We start from the raw sequence: 10650 nt of genomic DNA, 5'->3' as shown, positions 1-10650 counted from the left end.
CAAACAAAAGAAACCGGATTACGCGTGCAAACGGCATAGTGTTAAAATGAAATTAATCCAACCGATCACTCTATTCCATAACGTTCATTAGTGAAATATGTGATAAAGGTAAATCGGTAAGAAAAGTTGTCAGAAATGTCCTACAGTCTGTTCCACAAAAGCGTGGACGCGATATTTTCGAAACTTGAGGTCAAATGAGGGAGAGATTGTGTTAGCATAAAAATATGAAGTTCCCTCTAATACGCATTAGCTTTAAATCTCTTACTATCGTTTTTGTTACTGTTTCGAGGCAGGTCTTCTTGTGTTATCACTCGAAAGAACCAAAACTGTGCGTCAAAAATGCAGCAAAATATATGCATTAATCTCGTGAATTCGTTAATAAGTAGATACAACGATATAAAGAAACTGAATGTGTCGATGACCTCCCTGATCGAGATTCAAAGCGCGGTACCACGAAAAGGGAAGATAAAGTGATCTTCCGGCTATTTTCAAGGAATCCAACATTTTGCTTGCGTAAAGGGCAAGCTTTTAGTATTATTTTTGTTGTAAAAGTATAAATAAATATTTTAACTGATAAAAATGTTTTTCACGAAATAGTAATTCGAAACGAAAAATAAAAAAGTCGATGGACGTGTAACATTGCAATATTCGGCTCTTTTCTGCAATGTGGATCAAAATCCAAAATTAAACTAAAAATTTTGATTAATTTTGAATTTTTTTTATTTTTTTGCCAAAACAATGTTCTAAAGTTTGTTTTTTTTACATTAAAAAAATTGATTTTTTTTGGCCGGTTTTTTTCAAAAAAACTGTGCGTTAAGGGGTTAAGTGCGTATTAGTTTATTAGACGTAGTTTCGATGTATATAAAAGTTTTTACAGAAAGAATTAATTTTCACAGAGATATCGCGTCCACGCTCTTGTGGAACAGACTGTATATTTATGTATGAACTAACCGGAAGTTGAGGAGTTTCGTAGACTCCGTATCGGGCTTTACGTCCCAAAAACTAATTGATCATCCGGGAAACCCCCTTTGCGAATATGCATACAAATTTGCACGAAATACCGCGTAAAATTGCCGTTAAAATAGGAAGAAATTTGTTTCCTATTTTGAACGTCTCTTCCTATTCAGCCTTGAACTCGCCACATGAATAGACGAACACAACCAGTGTCCCGTAACGAAAGGAACTGGATAGGGACTATCGAGTGTCTCTCGCAACTAGAACGTTTATTCGGTTTATGCTATGCAATTGTGTGCCAATCCATGGGATATTTTTCGAGGCCGTTTACACTGGCATCCGCTATGCATCGGCTTGTCTCTTGTCGCATGCACGTATCACTTTTATTGACGTTAATACGCCCGTTCAAACGACCGTGTATCACGTTGCCACTCGGCACCAAGGGACTGGTTAAATTCGCGCCGCTTTGCCGTGGAAAGAAAGGTCGCGGAACTTTGATCCGCAAGAAATCAGAAACTTTCGCCGCCCAATTATCGAATCGATGAAACGACATGTAAATTTAACCCCGAAACCGGTAATGTAAATTGAACTGGTCGAGATATTAGTCAGAAGAAGAAACATGTTAATAATCTAGATTTTCACCTTTGCTCAAAGATGAATTCGCTCTTCTGGCCGCAAAAATAGGCAACCTTTGTGATTTTTTTTTTTTAATGGAAAAAGACACTGTATAACTTCAATCTTGTTACAGTATGTTTATGACGTTTTATATTTTATGTATACAAAATTTGATTGAGAAAAAGTCAGTACATCTGAAGCAATGGCGGTTTTGATAGAATGTCTGTAAAATGACGGTGAGCATGATTCCGTCCTTCAGGTCTACATGAAATGAAAAACGAAACTACCTTTATATTCAGAAATGTTTTCTTCATCGTCTGTACTAGAATCATTGATATCTGATAACGTGAAAATATATGACAACGCGGTAAACACAAAGTCACATTTTTCACCACTTTTTCAGACTTCAACGTAACAAAAAAATTAGAAATAATTCATAAATTTCCATAATCCTAGTACGGACGATAAAGAAAACATTTCTGAATGTAAAGGTAGTTTCGTTTTTCGTTTCATGTGAACCTGAAGGAACGTAATCATGCTCACCGTCGTTTTACAGGCATTCTATCAAAACCTCTCATTGCTTCAAATGTACTCATTTCTTTTAAACCAAATTTTATATACACAAAGTACAAAAGGTCATAAACACACTGTAAAAAGATTGAAGTTACACAGTGTCTCCTTCTATTTAAAAAAAAATCACAAAGATTGCCTATTTTTGGGGCCCCCTTGACCCGACTACACGTGTACTTGCAATAAAATTGAAGACTGATATTCCCTGGTTAGAGAAGGTCAACGGCAGCATTTTAAAGCGAATCGGTATTACGGTCGACACGGTTTTAATCGAACAAGAATAGAACAGTGTGGCAGTATTTTATAACAGACTTTCGAGAATCTGCTTTCTGTTCATTAACGATGCGACTTTCTCTAAAAGCAAACGAGTGTTTTTGGTGGATTCAGTAGGCCGATGCGTAATGCGAGGGATAGTAAAATGCATTATAGAACGTATAGAATGCAAACCTCGTGACTAAACTCTCTTAATCTTTTTCCGGTTGCCGCGCGCACCTGCAGGAAATTCCGTTCTCATCTTTCGCATGTTTAACGCTTTCACACCTGACAGGAAAGTGTCATTAAAAGTTTTGTCGTTTTAAGCTCTGGCCACTCGGTATTCACTGTGCTTCCTTCGGTGCTCGCTTAAAGACAGTTTCAGAGGTGCGAACCATTCATTTGAGTAGTTGCAAATCGCATTGCACACGTTCATTTTATCGAGTTAAGAATTTCTAATTGCAGTGTTGTCTGCGTAAGAATCATGTTCGTGTAATTTCCAGGTGAACAGGCGGAGCAGTATTTTAAATAAAACGTCAGTATATACATTACCGGCCGAAAGTTTGGGATCACTGTGCATCGCAAGTTGCACAAAAATTCCCAGAAAAAAGTCGGCAGCTTTAAGAATTTTTAAACGATGATATCGATTGCTATTTATCTCCACAATATCAAGTCTGCGAAAAATTAGTAGCAGATTCAGTACTGATGAAAATTGCGAGGTGATTCCAAACTTTTGGCCGATATGATACCGATCGATACAAAAACTGTGGGTATTTTCATTAAAATATTAGCAAAAATTAGTAGCAGATTCAGTACTGATGAAAATTGCGAGGTGATTCCAAACTTTTGGCCGGTATGATACCGATCGATACAAACACTGTGGGTATTTTCATTAAAATATTAGTAAACATAACAATTTGCCAGTATTTTATGATAAAATATTCTAACTTAACCAACAATTAAATTTTTATTGACCAGAAGACAAAATCGACCAAATAAACAAAATTGTACTGACAAAGTGCGACTTAATACTGACAATGAAATATTTATAGCGACCAAAATATTCATTTTTACTGACTATTTATTTCAAGAAATGCTTACCGTTGTTTAAAAAAAAATTCTGACCAAATAAATATAAGTGAAATATAAATACACGTGGAAGTACAACATAATAATATATAATTTGTTATAAAACAAAGGGTTTTGCTTTCTCTTCTAGTGCATTTTAAACCATACAATTTCCTCTTAATAACAATACGCACAGACGCATTTTACGTGTGAAATAATACAATAAAAAATAAAATTATTGGTCTTACCAACCACGGTAGCTATTATTGCTGTCAGCATGCGAATACTTGAAACGCAAAGATGAATTGTACAAAGAGAAAAGAGTGGTAGCTTTAATGGAGAAGAAAGTTCGCTTCATCCTGCCTGTCTGCCTCTCTGTTAAATCTGATAATTAAGGTTCCACCGTGTACGCTAAAATTAACGATGGAAAAAGAAAATTGGGTTAAGATTTTCATCTGCGCAAAGATATTTTCTTTTTTCCAATCAGAATGAATTTCGTAGTTGTTGAAATTTCAAGTAAATTTAAACAAACAACTACGCACGCAAGTTTGAATTTGTTCAATGTTACGCTGTACGGAGTTACATAAGAAAATATAGGAAAAAACGTATATTCTACTTGAAGAAAAAAGTGAAAAAAAGAGTATAAATATTAATTTTCATTCAACGGATTTCTCGTTAAACAGTGGAACGAAGTTTTCTATTTTCGTTTATTTACTTTTATCGTGGAAATCATAATCCTCCTATAAGAGCAAAAAACTTCGTTAACATTCGATTCGTTGTTTTTTTCGATTAATTAAAATCTGCCCGCTCTTAGAGATCGTTTATTCTTTTCGCTGCGTGCAAATAGCGCGTTTCCTTAAAGATCATTCTCGGTTCGTTCCATTTAATTTAAATATCAGTCACGATTGTTAAACATTTTCTCTGCCGCTGAAAAAGGCACATCGTATTAGAAAGTCCCCGTAGCAAGAATAAAAAATCTCTTCTAAAACCGTGACGATCGCGTGAATCGTTTTTGCGTCGTTCCGAACTATCCTCGATCCCAAGAAGTAACGCGTCAGGGGAAATACCGAGAACTCTTATATACATGTAGATTGTCCATTGATTTTCCTCGAAAATGACATCTCGATTTCAAGGATGCAAAGAGAAGAAATCTACATTACCATTTCAATTCTATCAGTGGTAAAATTCTTTCGTTGGCTTTTGCCATATTCGTTTATCAGTACAGTAATGTCCCTACGAGTGTCAGCCAGTTTGGATTCTACAAGTGTCAGTATAGATGGTCCTACGTCTAGGCTGCGTCATTGCTGCGCCTATGTTATCTCGCTCGCAGTTAGTCAAGCGTGTAACGCTACACCAATTGGTTTCTTTTACGAGATTTCACGGCTTGACAATTCATAATAGAAAAATATAATTTCTTTAATTTTACTTTCTTTCATCTGAAATTTTTTTTAACATGCTGATGAGATTTTTCTGATGAAAATGAGATCAAACACGATATAATTTGAACAACATTTACTTATTAATACTTATCGAGTAATTAATTTAATGTCAGCCTACCTCCACGTAAAAAAAAAAGAAAACGTAGGGCCGATTCTATAAGTGTCAGTCAAATGCAGGGCCGCTTCTACAAGTGTCAGTCAAACGGCAGGCCAATTCTCCAACTGGCAGTCAAACGGTAGGCCGACTCTATGTAATGTAATACAGGGCGTCTGTTTTATCTCAATACAGTGAAATATCTGGCGTGACAGTGAACGTGTTAATAAGTAAATGTTGTTCAAATTATGTCGTGTTTGATGTCATTTTCATCAGAAAAATCTCATCAATATGTTAAGAAAAATTTCGGGATAAAAAAACGTAAAATTAAAAAAGTTGGTATTTAAATCGCTTGGTTGCCTCCACTCACGTTTCATGCTTATCTTTTATTCGCTGTCCTTGTCCTACGTTCGGCAAACTACAAAGGCGGGCGCGAGGCTCGAAAACGTAGCCCTGACTCTACAAGTGTCAGGTTTAGATTCCTTGCGGACTGACACTTGTGGAGACATTACTGTATTCCATACTTCTTCCTTTCGCGTTAAAACTGATTTAGAACGATTCCACGCAGCTAAACATTCTTAGAAGCAATCTATGCATTAGGTAATCCCATAAGTTCGTGCCGAGAGCGAAAAATATATTAATGAAAATCTAAGGAAATTCTATAATGGCCTTACCAAAAGAAATAAGAAAAAATTGTGGAATAAGAAGATACTTAGGTACATTTTTTTCAATCAAATTTAAACATTTGCTGGAAATATTGATGCAAATTATAAAATTCTACACGAACTTATGGGATGTGACCTAATATATACGAATATGTATATAAAACGTGCAACTTTTGGAAATAAGTGAAAATGAATAATTAAATGGAAAAATAGTTTAACGAAACATTTAAAGAGTAGCCATTTCCGAAAACCTTGGGACATATGAGTACGTAGTGAAAAATCATCCGGCTTCCTTATTGACTCTACAATAATTTGCATAATTTGCACTTCTCATATGTGCACAGTCTTCTTACATGTATGTACCTCGATGCTAAAACTAAGTAGTGCCACCGTGTACACTGATTGCAAGAACTCGTATATCCAGAGCCACGTTTACCATTAGGAAAAATAAGCACGTCTCTTTAGGGCCCAGTGAAAAGAGGGGCGCCCGCATAGAGATGTTTGTCATCACTGCGTGAAATAAATAATTCTACTTCTAAATTGCAATAAAAGCATTATTAATTGTTATATATGTAACGACAACCGAAGCACATTCTCAGCTGCAGCGATGATCTATTTGGTCGCCCATCTAACCAGAAACCGTACCAAGCATTCCAGAACTAGAACAAAGTCACAGACTCCAGAACAAAGACACACACCCCGCTCCTTGTAAAACCTACATTATAAAAACCACACCTTAACCCTACTGCGTTCTTCGTTTTGACTGTACACTTAAGACTTTTGGGTCAAAAAAGGACCTAAGACCTTGTGTGTAATAATTTTTGTTTCCGACACGACATACACTACCGGCCAAATGTTTGGAATCACTATGCATTGCAAGTTGCACCAAAATTCTTAAAAAAAAAGTTAGCATTTATAATAATTTTTTAACGAATTTTTTATCGTTCAAATCAATTGAAACGAGGTAAAGAGCTATTGATCTCCACCACATTAATTTCAAATCAGGAGCGAATTCAATATTGATGTAAATTGGCAGGTGATTCCAAATTTTTGGCCGGTAGTGTATTAATTGTTCCAATGATTTCACTACATTTCATTATCGCAGCGGTATACCTTGCCTATGGCCACCGTTGATTCCTAACAGTATGTACACCATAAAACAATTACCATATAACATAATGTACCGTCAATTACGGGAACTTTGCTGGCCGGTAGTGTATTAATTGTTCCAATGATTTCACTACATTTCATTATCGCAGCGGTATACCTTCCCTATGGCCACCGTTGATTCCTAACAGTATGTACACCATAAAACAATTACCATATAACAGCATAGTGAAAATGTAAACTTATATACCGTATTATACGAACACTGTCGCAATTTTTACGTCTGTGTTATACCAGATTTGCCCATTTTTTCACGTTTTATTCGCAGAAACAGTTCTCTGACAAGTTTCTCTGCTGTGCTGAGCTTTGTCGCAGATTACTTGGTATTTATACTAATTTTTCCAACAAAATGTGGTCAACATTGTTCAGGTAATAACTACCCTTAATTACTTATTCTAGAAGGTACAGAAATTTAGATACCAGCAGTCGATAGAGCTTGTTACTTTATCCTCGCTTATACAGCTGAAACGTATTACTTCCACAAAATAATTCTAACTGAAGGCTATGGAATTTCGAGATGGAATAACAGGTATAGAAACAAAGAGAATTATCATAAGAACAAATGAACAAAGAACAAGTGGCTGCTTTATAACTTTCAACTGTGTTAAATTGTAGTGTTCGAATAAAAGGAAGGTGGTCGGAAATTTTTCGCCGGCAGTGTATGTAGGTACATGAGAGCATTAAAAACATGAACCAGCCGCAATGCTATAAACTCGTTGAAATTTTCGATGATCGACTCGAAGATTCCATCTACTTCGTAAGTATCATGACCAAATCATTGCACTAGACCTGTTAAGGCGATTGGGTTTATGATAGGCCCAGCAAAGCTATTTTTGAGATTTTGTATGCCATAGTTAGCCGTTAGGGTCACAAAGCAAGGTGTAAAAGTTACTTCATTGACGCAGAAATCCTGTATTTCTGTATAGTACATAAAGCGCCAGTGCTTTTATCCACTAAACAACATTACACAAATTATCGTGCAAATTCGTAGACACAAATCCGTTGATCCTCGGGCATCACCACCTTGCAAGCTATCAAGGATACTCGAGTTTCTAAGAAAACTACCCAGGGTCAGAAGTTTACCGATTCGCTAACCGTGTCACAACCTATTTTACAAATTTCACTATAAATCGACCAGCTCTTGACAGACTCGTGATATATGCTCGGAACAACAAGTACCTACCGCGAGGAAGTAAAGAAAGAGGAATCGAAAGATGCGGTAGAACTCGGAGGAACTCTTAAAACTTGAAGCTGAGAAGGAACTTTGTGATATAGAAGAGAAGGAAGAAGTACAATTTATTCTGAAAGCGGAAATGAAAGAACCAGGGGTGCAAGAATGATGAATCCAAGAATTAAAAGTGAAAGATTTAGAAACGAAGGAACCAGAAATAATGAAGAAATCAGAAGCGGAGAAAATGACGAATAAATTAGAAGGAAATGAACCAGAAATGATGAAAAAATCAGAAACAAAGGTATCAGAAATGGCGAAAGAATTGGAAGCGAAGGAATCATGAATGATGAAAGAATCATACACGTTTTCATTTCTGCATCAACAAATTAAGAACTAACATTCTGAGTCTACCATAATTCCGACAATTCGTGTAACGAAATCAGTGACGTTAGGTTTAGATACACATCTCTGCAAAATATTGACCTCAGAATTAGAGTGTGCACGTTTTGTATATGGTGTTCGCAAAACGTTCGCGCGGAACAATTGCAAATTAATGGATGCAAGTTCGCTGGCTAGCAGAGCTTGACCAATTTCATTTAAAATTGAAATGAAAACATAACGGACTGAGGCAATTGTAATTGCATTTGAAATTAAACGAAATGCCGATCTATTTCTTTGAACTGGCAGCCATTTCAAGCAATGCCAAAAATATTTCTGCACTTTGTGAAAAAATGTAACAATCAGAGTATCTATTCGAAATTTTTCGCAGTATGTTGCAAAGCTGGATCACGACGAGTTTCAGTAATTTCAGTAATCGTGTTAATGTGACGAGACAAAGACTCAGTCTTATTAACACAGCACTCGAATAATTCTTATGTTCAGTAATTCGGTTTTATCTTTGAAATCAGTGCCTGGACTGTCTCTTGGTACGATTTGATCTCAATTTGGCGAAGGTATTGAAGAAACTGAAGAAAATCGAAGTTGGAAAAATAATAGTGTACGATAGATTATATTAGAATTGTATGTTGTAAGGCGCTGTGCGACGCGCCTAGACAACGACCGCTGGACCCGAGCCGCAGGGGGCCCTAGACAAGGATGAGCGCAGGCTGCACCCCCACTTCACGGCTTGCAGGGTCCTAACGGCCGAAGAACCATATAAAAACGGGAAAAGGGGCAGCGGTCCACACAATATCGTACATAGCCATCGACGAGTGAGCCGATGTTATTTTAATATCAGTCATTTTAAGCGCCTGTAATTCCTTACTCTTACAATATTTAACATCTTATCTACCGCTCATAGTTGAGCGCGGATTCGCCGCCAGTACTGGGCCGGCTTTGGCTTTTGCGTGGAAATACATAGTGTGATATCGCTCGTAACAGAGACGTCACTCTCCATTTACTAACAAGTGAACGTGAAATAGGAATTTTACCAAAAATTAACCAAAGAAAAATCTAATCCGAAAACGGTTGATTTTAGAGGTCGATAACCCTTGAGTACCGAAAAGCCGATGAATCGGGTAGCTGTAGATAAAGTGTTAAGAAAGCGTTTCAATCAGAAAAATAGACATGCGATCGTGCCGTTCAGTCATTGCCCGTACGGGCAACGTATAGGGCTTCCCCGGGCGTAAACAAATCGGCGGGCAACGGTGCGTGTATTTATGTACGTAGTAACTATCGCCCGCCTTAACATTTTGACGTCCGCACATTTCGCTCAAAAACTCATTACTGCCGGCAGCGACTCTTGTCTAGATCGTACCGCCGGCACTTTTCGCTCAGTCTTTTACAGTATAATTACAATACATTTTTGGGGAAAAATACATCGAAAACAAATCAATATGTTACGTTTTACAGCCCGGCGAAGTCACGTATACGTGACAGCGGACGTCAAAGTGTTCAGAAGGAGAATTATGTTTCGAAGTGTATTTGACATCACTAGCCTGCGGCTTCGCCCTCAGCTCTGCCCGCGGCTTCGCCCTCAGCTCTGCCCGCGGGCATCGACGGGTGCCCTTGCCGGTCTGAAGGCCTGCTGGCCTACAGCGATAGCTGCGTGAACGAAGAATACCTGAGCTGGAGCGATAGAAGTGTGAATGAAGAGTGTTTGGAACAAGAACGTGAGAGTATCGATTGAACAAAGAGTGGGTGACCACCCAAAAATTTGGGTAGTCGTCAGCGAATGTGTTTTGAGAATGTCTACGCGGAGTGAAAGAGCTAGAGAAATGGAGAATGAGCAGGTGAAAGAGACGCATACGAGTGTCATTGAGAAAAAGTCGAAGAGCGAGAGTCGAGGGGGAGCTAGAGTTACAGAGCATTGTAATTATTATTCAGTCTTAGTTGTTAAATATAGTCGTTATTGTTATAAATTTTACTAAAAGCCTGTCTACAACCCAACGTTCCTATAACAGCACTTTGAGAAATACTATGCTGAATTTCCATTGATTCACAAGTATATCCGTACGTCAGTAATGGAAACTTAGCTATTGCTTGGTAAACCAAGGAAATTCGGTAGGCTGATTAGTTCACGGCTGTTTAATTTGCATGGACCATAAAAGTCTCGGTAGAATACGTGCTGAATGAAAAGATAGAAAGGTAATAAAACTGATTAGAAAGTGAAAATTAAGAAAGTCGGAAATTCAGGATGTGAAGGTCAATGATCTG

Source organism: Habropoda laboriosa, unplaced genomic scaffold, assembly GCF_001263275.1.
Source record: "Habropoda laboriosa isolate 0110345459 unplaced genomic scaffold, ASM126327v1 scaffold128, whole genome shotgun sequence".
NCBI lineage: Eukaryota > Metazoa > Arthropoda > Insecta > Hymenoptera > Apidae > Habropoda > Habropoda laboriosa.
The sequence above is the reverse complement of the archived record's forward strand: the minus strand, read 5'-3'. Positions refer to the sequence as shown.